The sequence below is a fragment of the Rhinolophus sinicus genome, chromosome 2, assembly GCF_057876585.1.
Source record: "Rhinolophus sinicus isolate RSI-liver-muscle chromosome 2, RSI-T2T, whole genome shotgun sequence".
Classification (NCBI taxonomy): Eukaryota; Metazoa; Chordata; class Mammalia; order Chiroptera; family Rhinolophidae; genus Rhinolophus; species Rhinolophus sinicus.
This window is the reverse complement of record NC_142502.1, coordinates 166063990-166078369: the sequence shown is the minus strand read 5'-3', so window position 1 is coordinate 166078369 and position 14380 is coordinate 166063990. Positions and strand designations below refer to the sequence as shown.

General features: G+C 38.4%; 1 protein-coding gene across 2 annotated transcripts in view; it reads left to right on the top strand.

Moving 5' to 3' along the window:
- The first annotated feature begins 12131 nt into the window (after positions 1–12131).
- VIT (vitrin) overlaps positions 12132–14380 on the top strand; it is a 99660-nt gene continuing 97411 nt past the window's right edge. The window contains exon 1 of one of the 2 annotated variants that reach the window (XM_019741949.3): positions 12132–12305. The gene's annotated coding sequence lies outside the window, so the exon portion shown is untranslated. The remainder of the gene's footprint in view (positions 12306–14380) is intronic. The other variant, XM_088796218.1, reaches the window with a different exon arrangement.

Here is a 14380-nt window from a genome sequence, read left to right as displayed (position 1 = left end):
TGGATGCCAGGGGCTGGGAGGAAGAGGGATTCAGAGAATGGCTAAGGGGTGCTCTTCGTGGAGTGATGAAAATGATTTGTGGTAATAAATGCACAACTCTGAATATACTAATAGCCATTAAATTGTACACGTTAAAAGGGTGAATTTTATATGTGAATCACATTTCAATAAAAAATAGTGTTTTTTTCAAGTATATGGTGATGAAAGGAGAACTGACTCTGGGTGGTGAACACACAATGGGATGTATAGATGATGTAATACAGAATTGTACACCTGAAATCTATGTAACTTTACTAACAATTGTCACCCCAATAAACTTTAATTAAAAAAAAAAAAAAAAAAAACGGCTTTTTTTAGGGAAGAGCAATGAGGTTGGAATGAGAGTGGGGACAATTCTCTAATTCTGACCTGCAGAGCTGGGTGCATGGGGCCACCGCAAATCAGGACAGGGAATTTAGGACAATGACAAACTCCTTTCTGGATTTTTCTGGATTTGGTTTGAGGTGCCTGTGGAGTATCACGATGGTGATGAACAACGGCTAGGGGAACTTATGAGAGAGAGTCCGGAGACAAAGATTTGAAAGAATTCAGCATCTACTTTGTGCTTAAATCTATTGAAGTGAATACAACAAACTAAGAAGGGCACCTGGGAAAAGAGGCTGGGGCTAGATCACTAAGGAATGTCATGTTTAAGTAATAGACAGAAGAAGAGGTGCTCTCAAAGGATGGTGAGAAGAAATTGTCAGAAAGCAAAGAGGTAAATCAATACCCTAACAACTGCTGAGTCCAGCCAGGTCACAAACGCAGTGTCTCGAAATACTTGGGAGCATCTCTAAACAGAATTTTGCTAAATCGGGGAATCTGATGGTCAAATACACCACCCCGGACTCTGTAAGCTCGCCATTGCCCATGACTCAGCCCATTGGCTGGACAATGACCACCAGGTTTCTGCACTTCCATGAAACCGAGCATACCTGCCTTTGCTCACGGGTTACGTGGTTGGAAACTTCATGCTCCCTTAACTGTGCCATTTTCATTTGTCCCTGTCCTGCAAATGAAGTGGCTATGCCCAGCTTTCATCATAATTAGCAGTCATTTAGTTCAAGTGCTTTGTCATTCATCTTTTATGCTAATTAATCTTTTTCTATGTTAATACATCACAAAACATGTGAAAGCAAGCCATTTTCCTTATTAGAAAATTACACTAAGCTCTTCAGCCTAAAAGAAGGGTGGAAAGAAATAAAGCTAGACAAATCTGGCCACAGAAACACCTCCCTTTGCTGAAAACCTGACTCGCCAGTCTGCATTAAATTTTGCATTCAGAAAATTGGGAAAACAAGTTCACCCAAAGCATAGCTTTTCCCATTTTATCTCAGTTAGTAAGGCATTCCTTCCCAACTGGCTAACGGTTTAAAACAATAAAGATAGTCAATACTCATTTTTATATCTAATCAGCATTTTTTAATTTGAATTTTAAATGCAGAATTGTCAGCAAATGCTGCTAAGGCAGGTACTCCAGCTTATGTCCTTTTATTACTACCTTTCAAGCAATAAAAAAGCCTTACGTGTAAGTCCTGCTCTGTTATTTTAAACAATCTCTTTCACGTATTTTTCCTGTCCTGATCCCCCGTCAGGAGAGAGATCACTTTGATTTAAACCCTGATGTCATTTCCCTGGCTATGTGGCTCTGGGGTCTGTCGCTCTATCTCTCGTTTTTTCATTTTTAGAATGATTGATACTCATTGGGGTGGTTGCTTGAAGATTAAATGAATTCATATATGCAAAATGCTTAGAACTGTGCCTGGAATAGAGTAAATGCTCCATAAATATTATTAATACAGTAGCCCACCCCTTATTCATGGGGATACATCCCAAGACCCCCAGTGGATGCCTGAAACGGCAAATAGCACTGAGTCTATTTATACTGTTTTCTCCTATACATACATACCTATGATAAATTGATAAATTAAACACAGTATGAGATTAACAATAATTAATAAAATAGAACAATTATTACAATATACTGTATTAGAAGTTACATGAATGTGCTCTCTCAGCAAACTAGCACAAATTTCTTTTTCCATCTTTACAATTTTACACATAGAAGAGTCATTCTTACTATAGAGCTTAGCATCCTCAGCATACGGTAGTTTCCTTTCATTATTAAGTCAAGAACTTGCACCTTTTCACTCACAGGAAGTACTTCAAGGCTCTCTTTGGCATATCCGAATTGCCAGCATCACTGCTCTTGTACTTTGGAGCCATTATTAAGCAGAATAAGGGTTACTGGAACACAAGCACTGCAATACTGAGACAGTCGATCTGATACTAAGCCAGATGTCTGGAAGTGACTGACAGGTGAGTAGCTTATATAGCCTGGATATGCTGGACAAAGGGATCATTCATGTCCCGGGCGGGACCTCACAGGATTTCATCACACTGATCAGAATGGTTCACAATGTAAAACTTATGAATTGTTTACTTCTGGAATTTCCCGTTTAATGTATTCAGACTACAGTTGACCATGGGTAACTGCAACCCCAGAAGGCAGAACCACGGATAAGGGGGAACTCTTGTATAGTAGATACCATTACTATCAGTGTTCCCCAAGACTAGAGTCAAAGAAAGACAAAGCTACTCAAATAACATAGCAGAACTTGGACTCCTATCCCCAACTATTGGGAGTTCAGATGCTTTCCGCTCGGCCACTGAACCAATAACAACCGAGTACCTTAGTGAACACCCCAGGGGACACTGGGCGGTGCTGAATCCTGGAGAGGCTCTGAGACCAGAGTGCTGGAAAAGGCCCGCCCACGAGCCTACCCCAGTGAGAGCCAAGCTCTGGGCTGGGTAACCTCCAGCTCAGGGATGCAGCATAAACGATCTGTTTATAGTCAGCCTCTGTATTTGCAGATTCAACCAACTGCAGATGGAAAATATTAAAAAAACAAAACGAAAAACACCACCTTATACTTTTGCTGCAGTGTACAGTGCTACACAGTTAAGCCTAGGATGGCTGTGTCTGTACTGAACATATACGGACTTGCTTTTTCTTATCATTATTCCCTAAACAATGCAGTATAACAACTATTTACACAGCATTTACATTGTAGTAGGTATTACAAGTAATCTAGAGATGATTTAAAGTATACGGGAGGATGTGCATAGTTTATATACAAATACGGCCCCATTTTATATAGGAGACTTGAGCATCTGTGGATTTCGGTACCCACAGAGATCCTGGAACCAATCCCCGGTGGATACCAAGGGATGACAATACACCTAGTACAACTGAATATGTCTCTGCTTTCTCTTTAAGATAGATTCCTAGAAGGGGAATTATTGGGTCAAAGGTTACAAACATTTTTGGGGGGAGGGGTCTCATGGTACACCTTGCCAAATTGCTTTCCAAAATTGTTATAACAAATTTGGTTGTACCAATTTCTACTGCTTGCTATGAGTAGTACGTGAGAATAGTGGTCTTCACCCTTATTAATGTTGGATATTTTCCTTAACAAACCTGTGTCAAATTGGCAGGCTGAAAATGGTGTTTCTCGGTCATTTTAATTTGTATTTATTGAAGATCCAGATAGGTTAAATGGTTATTCTCCCACATGTTCATTGCCCACTTATAGTGTGCGTGTGTGTGTGTGTGTGTGTGTGTGTGTGTGTGTGTTGCTTATATCATTGGCCTGATTTTCCATGTGGTGGTTCTTTAGAGGTTTTCTCATTGATTTTAAGTATTTTTATATTTTATGAATACTAACCATTCATCCTATTTATTTCAAATACGTTATCCCCTTTGGTCTTTTGTCTTTAAATTCTTTCATAGTGTACTGTGGATTTTTTTGAAGCCATAGTATTGTTTTATTGGTAATGCTGTTAAACCTATTGATCTTTTGTGATTTCTCCCATGGCTTTATGCCATTTCAGTCCTGTCCCACCTCAGACTTCGCTCTTTCAATCAGAAGTTCTATTCATTGTGCTGTTGATGGAAACTCTTAGGACCACCTTCCCGCAGCATAACTATCACCACGCTGGCCACCTCCATGCAGATTTAGGTCATCTATACATGCTTTTCCAAATGGTATTCTGCCACCTTTTTCTACTTAAGACCCCAACATTATGAGAAACAGTTAATCTGTGTGACCTGGGCTTTGGGCAGGCATTCGTGGGGCCTTTTATAAAGAGACCCAGACCCCTTTTCTGAGTTGTTTAAAAGGCACCCTGAGCATTTCCTTTGTGCATGTGACGGGAATTTGATTTATCTCCAGGTGCATCACCTTGCATTGCTCCCCATCAGGGCCTGGCTTCCATTTACTTCTCATTCATGTAGATTTTACAAGCCAGCACAGTTGGGTGCCATAGGAAACCTGTAAAATTTGCTATGTACATCTTTTCCAGAGCAGCTATAAATATTAAGAAAAGGATTTGATTCCTGAATACTCATCTTGTCCAGAACAAGGCCATATAATAATTATCATTAATAATAATTTCTGCAGCAGTTTACAGATTACAGGATTATTTTTTTATCAACTTTACCTCATTTGATAATCAAAATGGTCAGGCAAATTATTTTCCTCTATTACAAATGAAGAATCTGAGTATTCACATGACTTGTTCGAGACGGAAGCGCCAAAAGATATGAAGATAAATCACCTGACACAAATCTGATATTATTTCTGTTAAAATGTATCTATTTCTAATCCAATTTTCCATTCATTACATTATCTTTTTTCCTTTTTATAAATTTATCTTTTTATATTGAAGTAATTTCAGATCTACAAAATGTAGTCAAAATAGTACAAAGAATTGGTGTGACCTTTTCACCCAGCTTCCCCAAACATTTTACATAATGACAGTTCAATCTTTTGACTTCATTTAAATTTCACCAGTTTTCCCATTAACATCCTTTCTCTGGTCCCAGATGGGATCTCAGATCACGTGTTGCATTGATCGTCTTACCTCCTTAGTCTCCTTTAATCTGTAACAGGTCCTCAGTCGCTGCCCTTCGTGCCCTTGCCACTTTGGAAAAGTACTAGCCTACAACTACTGTGCCTCTATGTGCATTTGTCTAATGTGTCCTCATAATTAAAGTCCGTTATGCATTTTTGACAATGCATCATAGAAGGGAGGTTGCGTTTTTCTCAGGACACTATGTCAGGGGGCACACGAGGCCAGTTTGTCTAATTACTAATAATGTGAACTGCGATCACTAGGCTCAGTGGTCTCTTCCAGGTTTTTTCACTGTAAAAATATTATTTTCCCTTATTTAATGAATCAATCCCTTCAGAGTAGATCCTTTGAGACTACATAAATTCCCTGTTTCACATAATCTTTTTGCTCACTGCTGTTATTTGCTGAACAGTAATTTTCTATTTCCATCATTCTTTCTTTCTTTATTAGTGGAAATTACTGTGTAAAGAAAAGATGTTCCTCTCCCCCATTTATTTATTTATTCAATTATTTGTTTATATCAGCACGACCCCCAATTATTATTTTATTGTGTGTTTTAATTCATTAACATCATTATTTGTGTTGTTGTTCAAATTATCCCATATTTGACTATGGGGAGCTCCTTCAGGTTGGCTCCTGCATCCTTTTGACATGTTACTGTCATTGTTCTCACTTACTGGCTCCAAAATGTTCCAGGCACATCTTGTAATTTCCCATCCCCAGCCCTAGAATTAGGCATCTTCTAAGGATATCTGATCCCCTTTGCTGAAGAATGATACTTAGAACCCACGCTTTTGTTCTACATATGCGCATTGGTAGTGGGGTTTCGTTGCTTCTAGGCATTCTCAGCAAGCTGAGCTAAGAGATATATGTGTGTACACACACACACACACACACACACACACACACCTATATCAATTTCTATATTGGTATATAGAGATAGTGCTCTTTTTTTTCACTGTTGAATAGTGCTCGAGATAGGAAGTATCCTTGCTCAGTTTCTGATCTTAGTAGAAATGCCTCTAGAGTTTCCCCACTTAAGTAAGATGATGGATTTTAGGATGAAGGCACATTGATTTTATTATGTTAAAGTATCTATCAATTCTTATTTTCTTAAATATTTTTATCAGTAAGAAGAAATCTGAATTCAGACAGAAGGCATGGGAAGAAAGACACTATGACAAGCATGGGCCTTGATAAAATATACCAGTGTATGAATTCCAAAAATCTTCACCCCTCTCCTCATCCACACCCATGCCATAGCCTCTTTTTGGGTAAAGTCTTGTTCCCTGCCCCTGGAGGGCTTAGTCATAAAACTTGCTTTGGCAAACGGAATGGGCCAGAAATGACAGTATGACAGTTCTAAGACTAAGCCTTCAGAGACCTTACATATTTCCTATTGCCCTCTTCTGACTCTGCCCCCAGGAGCTCTTTCCCTGTATAGCTGTTGACCTGCAGAATGGCACCAAAATAAACACACAAAGAACAGAGGTTCACCAGCCAACCCACAGACCTACAGTGAAAAAGCAGAGTTGCTTGGCACAGCACAACACAGCTTAGATCAGCAGAACCCGAGCCGAACAATGTTCAGGGAACCAATCTTTTATTTTAGACTCCATTTGCTGTCATAGCCTAAAAGGGAGATATAAGGCCTATAATCCCCCACCAACTATTTTGAGTCCTTGTTTTAAATAAGGTACTTTCATATTTTTCTAATCTGCCAGATCAGCAGCGTTTTTTAATGCTGGGATCTACATTATAACCTTCAGTTCCCAATATCATCCTCTAACTCTTTGAATCTCTTTTGTGCTATTGCAATCACAGTGATTTATCTGCATTTATTTCTTTGTCAATTTGGCCTAGAATATTGTGGGTGTTGTCCAATACACAGTGGTTCCAGCTCATTTCTTTCAGGGAAGCATTTGAGAGTAGTAATCTTCCTAATATTCTTTTTATTTATTTTTTAATAGCCTAAGGAAGAAAATGAATTCTACCGGTCCACTAGATCATTTGTACCACTAAATTTGCCATTTGCATTATAATCAATAACGCCTATCTAATCTCTAATCAATTTTTCCCTCTGACATATTCTTAGCAACTTTTCCGTCTCGTTTTAGAGGCTTTTTTACATTCTTTGGCAAAATCTCTTTAGCTACCTACAGTCTACCTATTTGTAAGTTATCCATGCCCCCAACTTGACTCCATCAATTTTTTGAAAGGTACACTTTTATTCTAATAGCCTCTTTGCTTCTGACAGATAGTTATAACATAAATTTAACAAATGTCAATTATATTAGCAAATTTTCCATTCACATCGACACTACACAAAACATGTGTTTTTAGCAATGACATTCAGTAGTGTCCAGGAAACTGAAATAACACCTGATCACTGCAGTAAACTTCTACCAAAGTGCACAGAGAAAAAGTTTCAAAACTGTTACAGAGGAGTTCAAGGCAGATCATATTTCTATGAAAAACTGATGTAGCATCAAACACAATATAGCCTTACACGTTACAGTGAGCTTGTGATATGAAAGATGTAACTCTTGTGTTTTATGCTGCCCCACAGTAAAAGTATCAGGAGTGTCTAAAAAGGCTACCTCATTCATCAGACTCGCAAATTGCCATCTGACCTTTTTTAAAGTCACATAAAAGAATGGATTTGTGATATGAAGAGTGCATTGATTTCCTGGAGTTCTATCTCTGGAGTCAAAAATCAAAAACAATGAGGCAGTATTTTAAAGAGCCATCAAGTTCAATGTTTATGACAAGAATAAAAACTTTTAATAGAGAGTGTTCTAAAAGAGATTTGAGTTTTTATACTAAATACAGTACAAGACTGGAACACCAAGTTGTATAGTGACAAACAGTTATTTAGGAAAGAACTGATGCTTTCGAGCAACCTCAGGTGATTTATTTATAATCAAAACAGAATCTCAAGCAGCAATGTAGGCGAAACTAAGCGTCACAATTTCTGTTCTCAAGTAGAAACAATTTAGTTCAGTTTATGCCAAGTAGCAAGCTCAAGGCCACGTACCCAGAAGCTGTGATCTTGTTTTAAAAGAAGTTAAAAGATTTCCCTGAGGCTACCAACTTTATGGTTTTGTAAGTGAGGCTGCTACCACCAGTCTTGTGTGTGGAGGGTTGAGTCAGTTCTCGGCGCGATCATCACTCTTCCACACAAGACCCCAAGAATTTTGCTTTAATGTTTTTTATTCCATTTCATCCCAAGGCTCCACTCCCATTCTCTTTCACCATAGGCAAGCATTCGAATGTACTTGGAATCATTCATTTATTTATACTTATTGTATGTATGCCTATTCTGTGTCAGTTTGAAGAGCTAGGAATACACCAGCGACCAAAACAGATTTAAAAAAACAGGAGCCTACATTCTAGTAGGGAACTCATCATGAAAAATTAAGTAGTAAATATTATTAAAGGATAGTAAGTACTCTGAGGAAAAACAAAACAGAGAAGAGAGAGAGGGCGTGTGGGGGTGCCCTTTTAAACCAAGTGTCCACGGAGGAGCATACTCAGGAGGTGACATTTGAGCAAGAACCCGCTGAAGGTGAGTGTGTGAGCCATGCATGTATCTGAGAGAAGCCCTAGGGAACAGCAAGTACGAGGCTCTGACATACCATGGGGCAGGTGAGTCCACAGTCATTTATAAGTGTTCTTGCAAGACACCTATTTTTTTATGCTCATATATTTTAACTTTCATAATTGCATTTACAATTGTCTGGGTTCTCCAGAGAAACAGAACCAATAGGAGATTAGATAGATAGATAGATAGATAGATAGATAGATAGATAGACAGACAGACAGATAGATAGTAGGTAGGTAGATCTACTATAAGAAATGGCTAATGTGATGATGGAGGCTGAGAAGTCCAATATCCACAGTCAGCAAGTTGGAGACCCGGGAGAGGGAAGAGAGAGTGGCATAGTTCCAGTTCAAAAGCAGGGAAAGACTAACGTCCCAATTTTAAGAGAGGCAGAGAAAATACTTTCTTACTCAGGCTTTCATTCTATGTAGGTCTTCTACAGATTAAAAGAGGGCCACCGACACTGGAGAGGGCAATCTGCCTTACTCTGTCTACAGATTCAAACGTCACTCTCATCCAGCGTCACCCTCACAAACACCACCAGAAATGAAGTTTCACCAAACATCTGGGGACCTGTGGCCCAGTCAAGTTGACACATGAAATTAACCATCCCAGAATTGTACTCGTAATATGTTTGTCATTCCGTTTCTTACTTTCCTTCAGAAAAGTCTTTTTAAATCAACAGTTGTGGTAGACAGAATTCCAAGATGGAGCCCATGATCTTCACCCCTGGGGCAGGACGATGCTCTGTTGTAGCACAAAGCAATATTGCAGATGTAGTTATAGCTACTAATCCATGGACAATAGAATAAGATTATCCCATTGGCCTAACTTAATCACACGAGCCTCTTCAAAGCCATTTTCTCTGGGTGATTGCAACCAAAGAAGTCAGAGAGAATCCAAGTGTGAATTGGATTCAACATGTCATCACTGGCTTTAAGGTGGAGGGGGCCATGTGGCAAGGAGTGGGGTGACCTCTAGGAGCTGACAGAAGCCCTTGGCTGAGAGCCAGCGAGAACCTCAGTCCTACAACTGCAAGGAACTGAATTCTGCCAATAACCTGAATGAGCTTAAGGTGGATTCTTTCCCAGAGCTTCTAGATAAGAACCCAGTCCAGCCAACACTTTGATTTCAGCCTTGTGAGACCCTAAGCAGAGAACTCAGCCATGCCATAACTGGGCTTCTGACCTGCGGAACTGTGAGATCACAAATGGGTGTTGTTTTGATACAGTAAATTAGTGGGAATTTATTCCACAGCAATAGAAAATGGATGCAGTAGCACATTTTGTTTACTTAAAAAACACGTATATAGTACTTGCTTCATATGAGGCAAGATTCCAAGAACTTGACAAGTATTTATTCCTTTCATTGGCATAACCCTGTTATACAGGTTTTATTATTTTTCCCATTTTACAGATGAAGAAACTAAGAAACAGAGAGATTACGTTACTTGCCAAATATCAGGTGCTAAAACCAACAGTCAGACTTAGGTGAGCTGGCCTGAGGATCAATGCTCAAACCCCACATCTAGTCTTTTGCTTTTAATTGCTTCATAATATTTCATACTGTGCGTACTTAACTCATTCCTTTTCCAGGGATGGATTTCTCATGTCCATGGGCAAGAAGCTCATGGAAGACCATACCCCACAGGCGTTTCATGGGTCCTAGGTACACACGCAGTGTGACGAGGTACTTTTGGGTAGCTCCCTAAATAGTCACATTTATCCACATGAGCAAGAGCTCATTGGGGCCCCACATGTCTGCCAGGAGCATTTTTCAGCTTTCTAATTTTTGCTCATCAGATGAAAATAAAGTGATGTTTCATTGCTTTTTTTAAAAAGGAATTTATATTGTTTCACTATTTTTTATCTGTGGTAAATATATAAAACAAAAAGCTTACCATTCTAACCATTTTACATTAATCAAATCATTAGCATTAATTGCACTCATAATGCTACACAACCATCACTATTTCCAAAATTTTTCATCACTGCAAACATCTTTGCTTTTTAATTTTCATTTCTCTTTGAGCACCTCTTCATATGTTTTTTCAATACATGTACCTTTGATTCTGCTTTATTCTTCATAAGAAAAAAATTAAACTAATAAAAGAAAAGTTCTGAGTCCTAATATAGTACCTTGCTGTTGCTTCCAAGTCAGATAGTCTTGAATTTGAATCCCAGTTCTTTCCTTTCCAACTGGATAACCTTAGAAAAGTTACTTAATCTATTTGACCCCTCAGTTTTCTTATCTGTAAAATGAAAGTAATATTACTGACCACTCCAAATTCTTCTAAGCATTAAATGAGATATGTAGAGAGCTTATCACCATGCCTAGCAAAAGTAAGTATTTGATAAATGGCAATTGGCATTATTATTAATATTAATGATATTATATTATTAATTCTGTTTGGACTGCCATTTCATCCAAAATTCCCCTGACTCAAATGGTGGACTAGGCCACCCTCCATGTGGCACCACCATTCTTACCATCAATAGACTTTTAAGCTCAGGATTTTGTGGAAGGAGGAACAGGATTGAGAAATAATTTAAATGCAGAACCAAATGGAGGGGCGGGGGGAGATTAAATAACATTTAAACCATAATCTTAAATAAGGAGCAATCCCAGGGCCCGCACATGAGGATGGGAGTCTGTTGGTGGAGGAGATTCTCCTCCCTGGGCTGCGTGAGTGCACATTCCCCAGCAGGAGGAGAAATGGCTCTGTGCTCCCTCCCGCTGAGCTGGTAGAAAGATGCTCTGCCATACTGATACATATTTGAATCTCAAGGAGCACCAGATGTCCTTCTTTATGGTCTGTGACATGCTGATGCATACTTGGGGTCTGAATCCCTTCAATGTAATTGATGACACTAATATGTAAATAACTAAAATCAGCAGATTTCCTTGATGTTGTGAGCTATCCATCATCAGTTTATCGAAACATGCATGAGTCAGGTTTTGCTTCCCACTGTTATTATCTGTGTCCTGTTACAAGCAGCATAGACTACAGTCATTTCATTAAGCTTGCCAAAATGCAGAAAGGACCGAAGTGAACTAAACCAAAAAAAAAAATAAAATAAATAGCATTGGCACGTAGGAAAAGTAAGTATTTTCACTCAGAAAGTGAGAGGCCAGTCAGATCAGCTTGCTAGTGTTTGCAGTTGTCTTTCTTTATGTAGTTTAATCCTGCTGTTCAGTGGCATTTGAAAAAGAAAGGAAAGTTGAATTGCTCTGCTTAAGTCATTTTTAAATTATGTATTTTCATTTCATCTAGGTGCTTCAATTTTACGTTTTAGAATTTCTAATTGTAGAATTTGGTTACTGAAAATGTGTGCTTTGGGCTAGAAAAGAATATTTAGAAATCCTTATTCCCCCCCTCCAAAAAAAGCAAGTGGGAGTGGAAATTTGAAAGAGGACTGCCTAATTCAGCATTAAAACCAGTATGAGAAGCAATGTGTGTGAGTGAGAGTGTGTGTGTGTGTGTGTGTGTGTGTGTGTCTGTGTGTGTGTGTGTGTGTGTGTGTGTGTGTGTGTGTGGTGTAAAATGTGCTTTTCAAAGTGCTGAGAGGTTGATGGGAATGTTTGATTAGCTCTTCTGAGAAGAAAAGGTGCTTGGACCTCTCCTTGTTTCTTCTTTAGAATAATTTGGATGGGATTGGTGATGCAGAAAAGCTTAAGGAAAAAAGGATATCCATTCTGTGTGGTGGAAAATTTTTGAAAAAAAAAATTGCTTTCTTCAAACAAGGTATGTCTGATGAATTATTAAGCTATGTAGCTAGTTTGCTTTCCATTCCTTATTATGAAAATATTAAATTGTATTTATCATTAAGAAATTATAACACTTACATACCTCGACCAAGTAATCAATCTGTACAAATTTCAGTCTCAAGAGAATTGAGATGGGAGTGAGTGGTTGTTGACCTCCTTGTAAACAACAAATATTATGTATGTCAACTATAAATCAATTGTACTAAGATTAGAAAGATTTTCACTGTATCTTTAAACAGACTCAATTATGATTAAAGTTACTTGAAAAATATGACATTTCTGTAGAACTTTGAAGTACAGTTAAGTTTATTGTCTTGCCTTTTTAATATTTTTGTTTCCTGTGTGGAATATAATAACAATGTAACAAATTGCTTATAACAATGTATCAAAGGCAATATGAGAAATGGGCACAGTGATGCTAAATTAAAACAGAAATTATTGAGTGTGGATCTACGCTTCTCTCTATTCAGACAGATCTCAGTGGAATGTGGCTAGATGTGCAATTCTGTATCTTGTTTACACTGCAAGTGTTTTCTTATGCTGAATGTTTTTTTTAACTGATAAGCCCAGGAAAAGGCTGGCATTGTTAGGTCTACTATTGTAGCTGAACTTTGCACAGGGAAACAGGATATGAAATCTCTTTTAAGCATGATTAGTGTCAAACCAGTATAAACATGAAATAAATGCCTTAAGCACAGGCCAAACAGAGAGGATCAGACTGAATTATTAGACATGATGGTTTGCTCCGAACAACCCACGGCATCTTTGCCGTCTCCAAATCGGAGTGGAATTCGAGATTCTCTTTGAGTTTATTATAAAAACAAAACCAGCCATTCTTGGCCATGGTGGTTATTCAAATATGTGAATGCTAAGAAAATAGCATTTTGCCATTACATTTTGTTGCAACAAATTTGAAAGTCTTGGTGGTAAAGTTCTGAGGTTGTTTTTCCCTCAGTCTCTTGAAAGTTGAAAACACCCTGCAGCAAGGCAAGATCAAACAATATTTGTGTATTTTCTCTGTTGTGTGTGTCAGCTGCAAGTGCAGCTATGCCGCTGGTAGAAAAGCTGGAAGTGTCTGTCTTTTACTTATTGAATTAAAATACCTTCTTTTGTAAAAGGGCTTTAGACAAAGAATTGCAAGACTGTAAGGGCTGCATTCTTAATTGCAATATGCTGGTTTCCCAGACTAAGCTTCATTTAAATATATCTTATTATACCTCACCACTGAAAGGAAACACCTTAGGAACACTGGAAATGCTTAATATCTATCCTGAAATAATGTTTACTCTGTATATCGTTTAGAAGATTGAATTACCTTTTTTGCCAAGTTACTGATCATATGAAGAATAGTTTCTTTCAGAGAAAATACACAGGGTTGGAAAATGGTTTACGAATAGCATCAGGAACAAAAATGCTTGCGCTGTTCTCATCTGTAATTCCTGTAAGACATGTTGTATACAGGAAAGCAGTGTGGTTCAGTGCAATATCTCAAGCCAGGAACCCTAAATTACAGGAACACCTCTGCCACTACCTGGCTGTTACCTTGGGAAAGGTGTGTAATATTTCTTGATTTTTGTCTCCCCATGTGAAAAACAGAAATAGCAATCCTTGCACACACACCCTTTCAGGGTGCTCATGAGGCTCGATATTGATTCTCTGTTCCAAAAAGGTTTTGATATGTGAAAAAGTTCTACAGAAATGTAAGCTTTTTTCTGAGCATATTCAAAAAAAGATTACATTGGAAGGAGTCATTGGCCTTAAAATCAATGCTTCTTGGCCTTCAGGATATTCCTGTTATTTGTTCCCACCTGAGCAGCTTCTCTTCTGGCTTGTTTGGAGGCATAAACTAGGGTATGAACAGCAGTGGGTGCAGGACAGAGCACACTGGTCTGTCAGTAGCAGGGCACTCTAGCTGTGTGACCTCGGGGAGGTTACTCAACATTTCTGTGTCTCCATTTCCTCGTGTATGAAATAAAGAGTTAGACAAGATAGTCTCTAAGGTTCCTTCCTAATCCTTTAGTTCTATGCACTGAGACCTCTCAAATGTGAAGA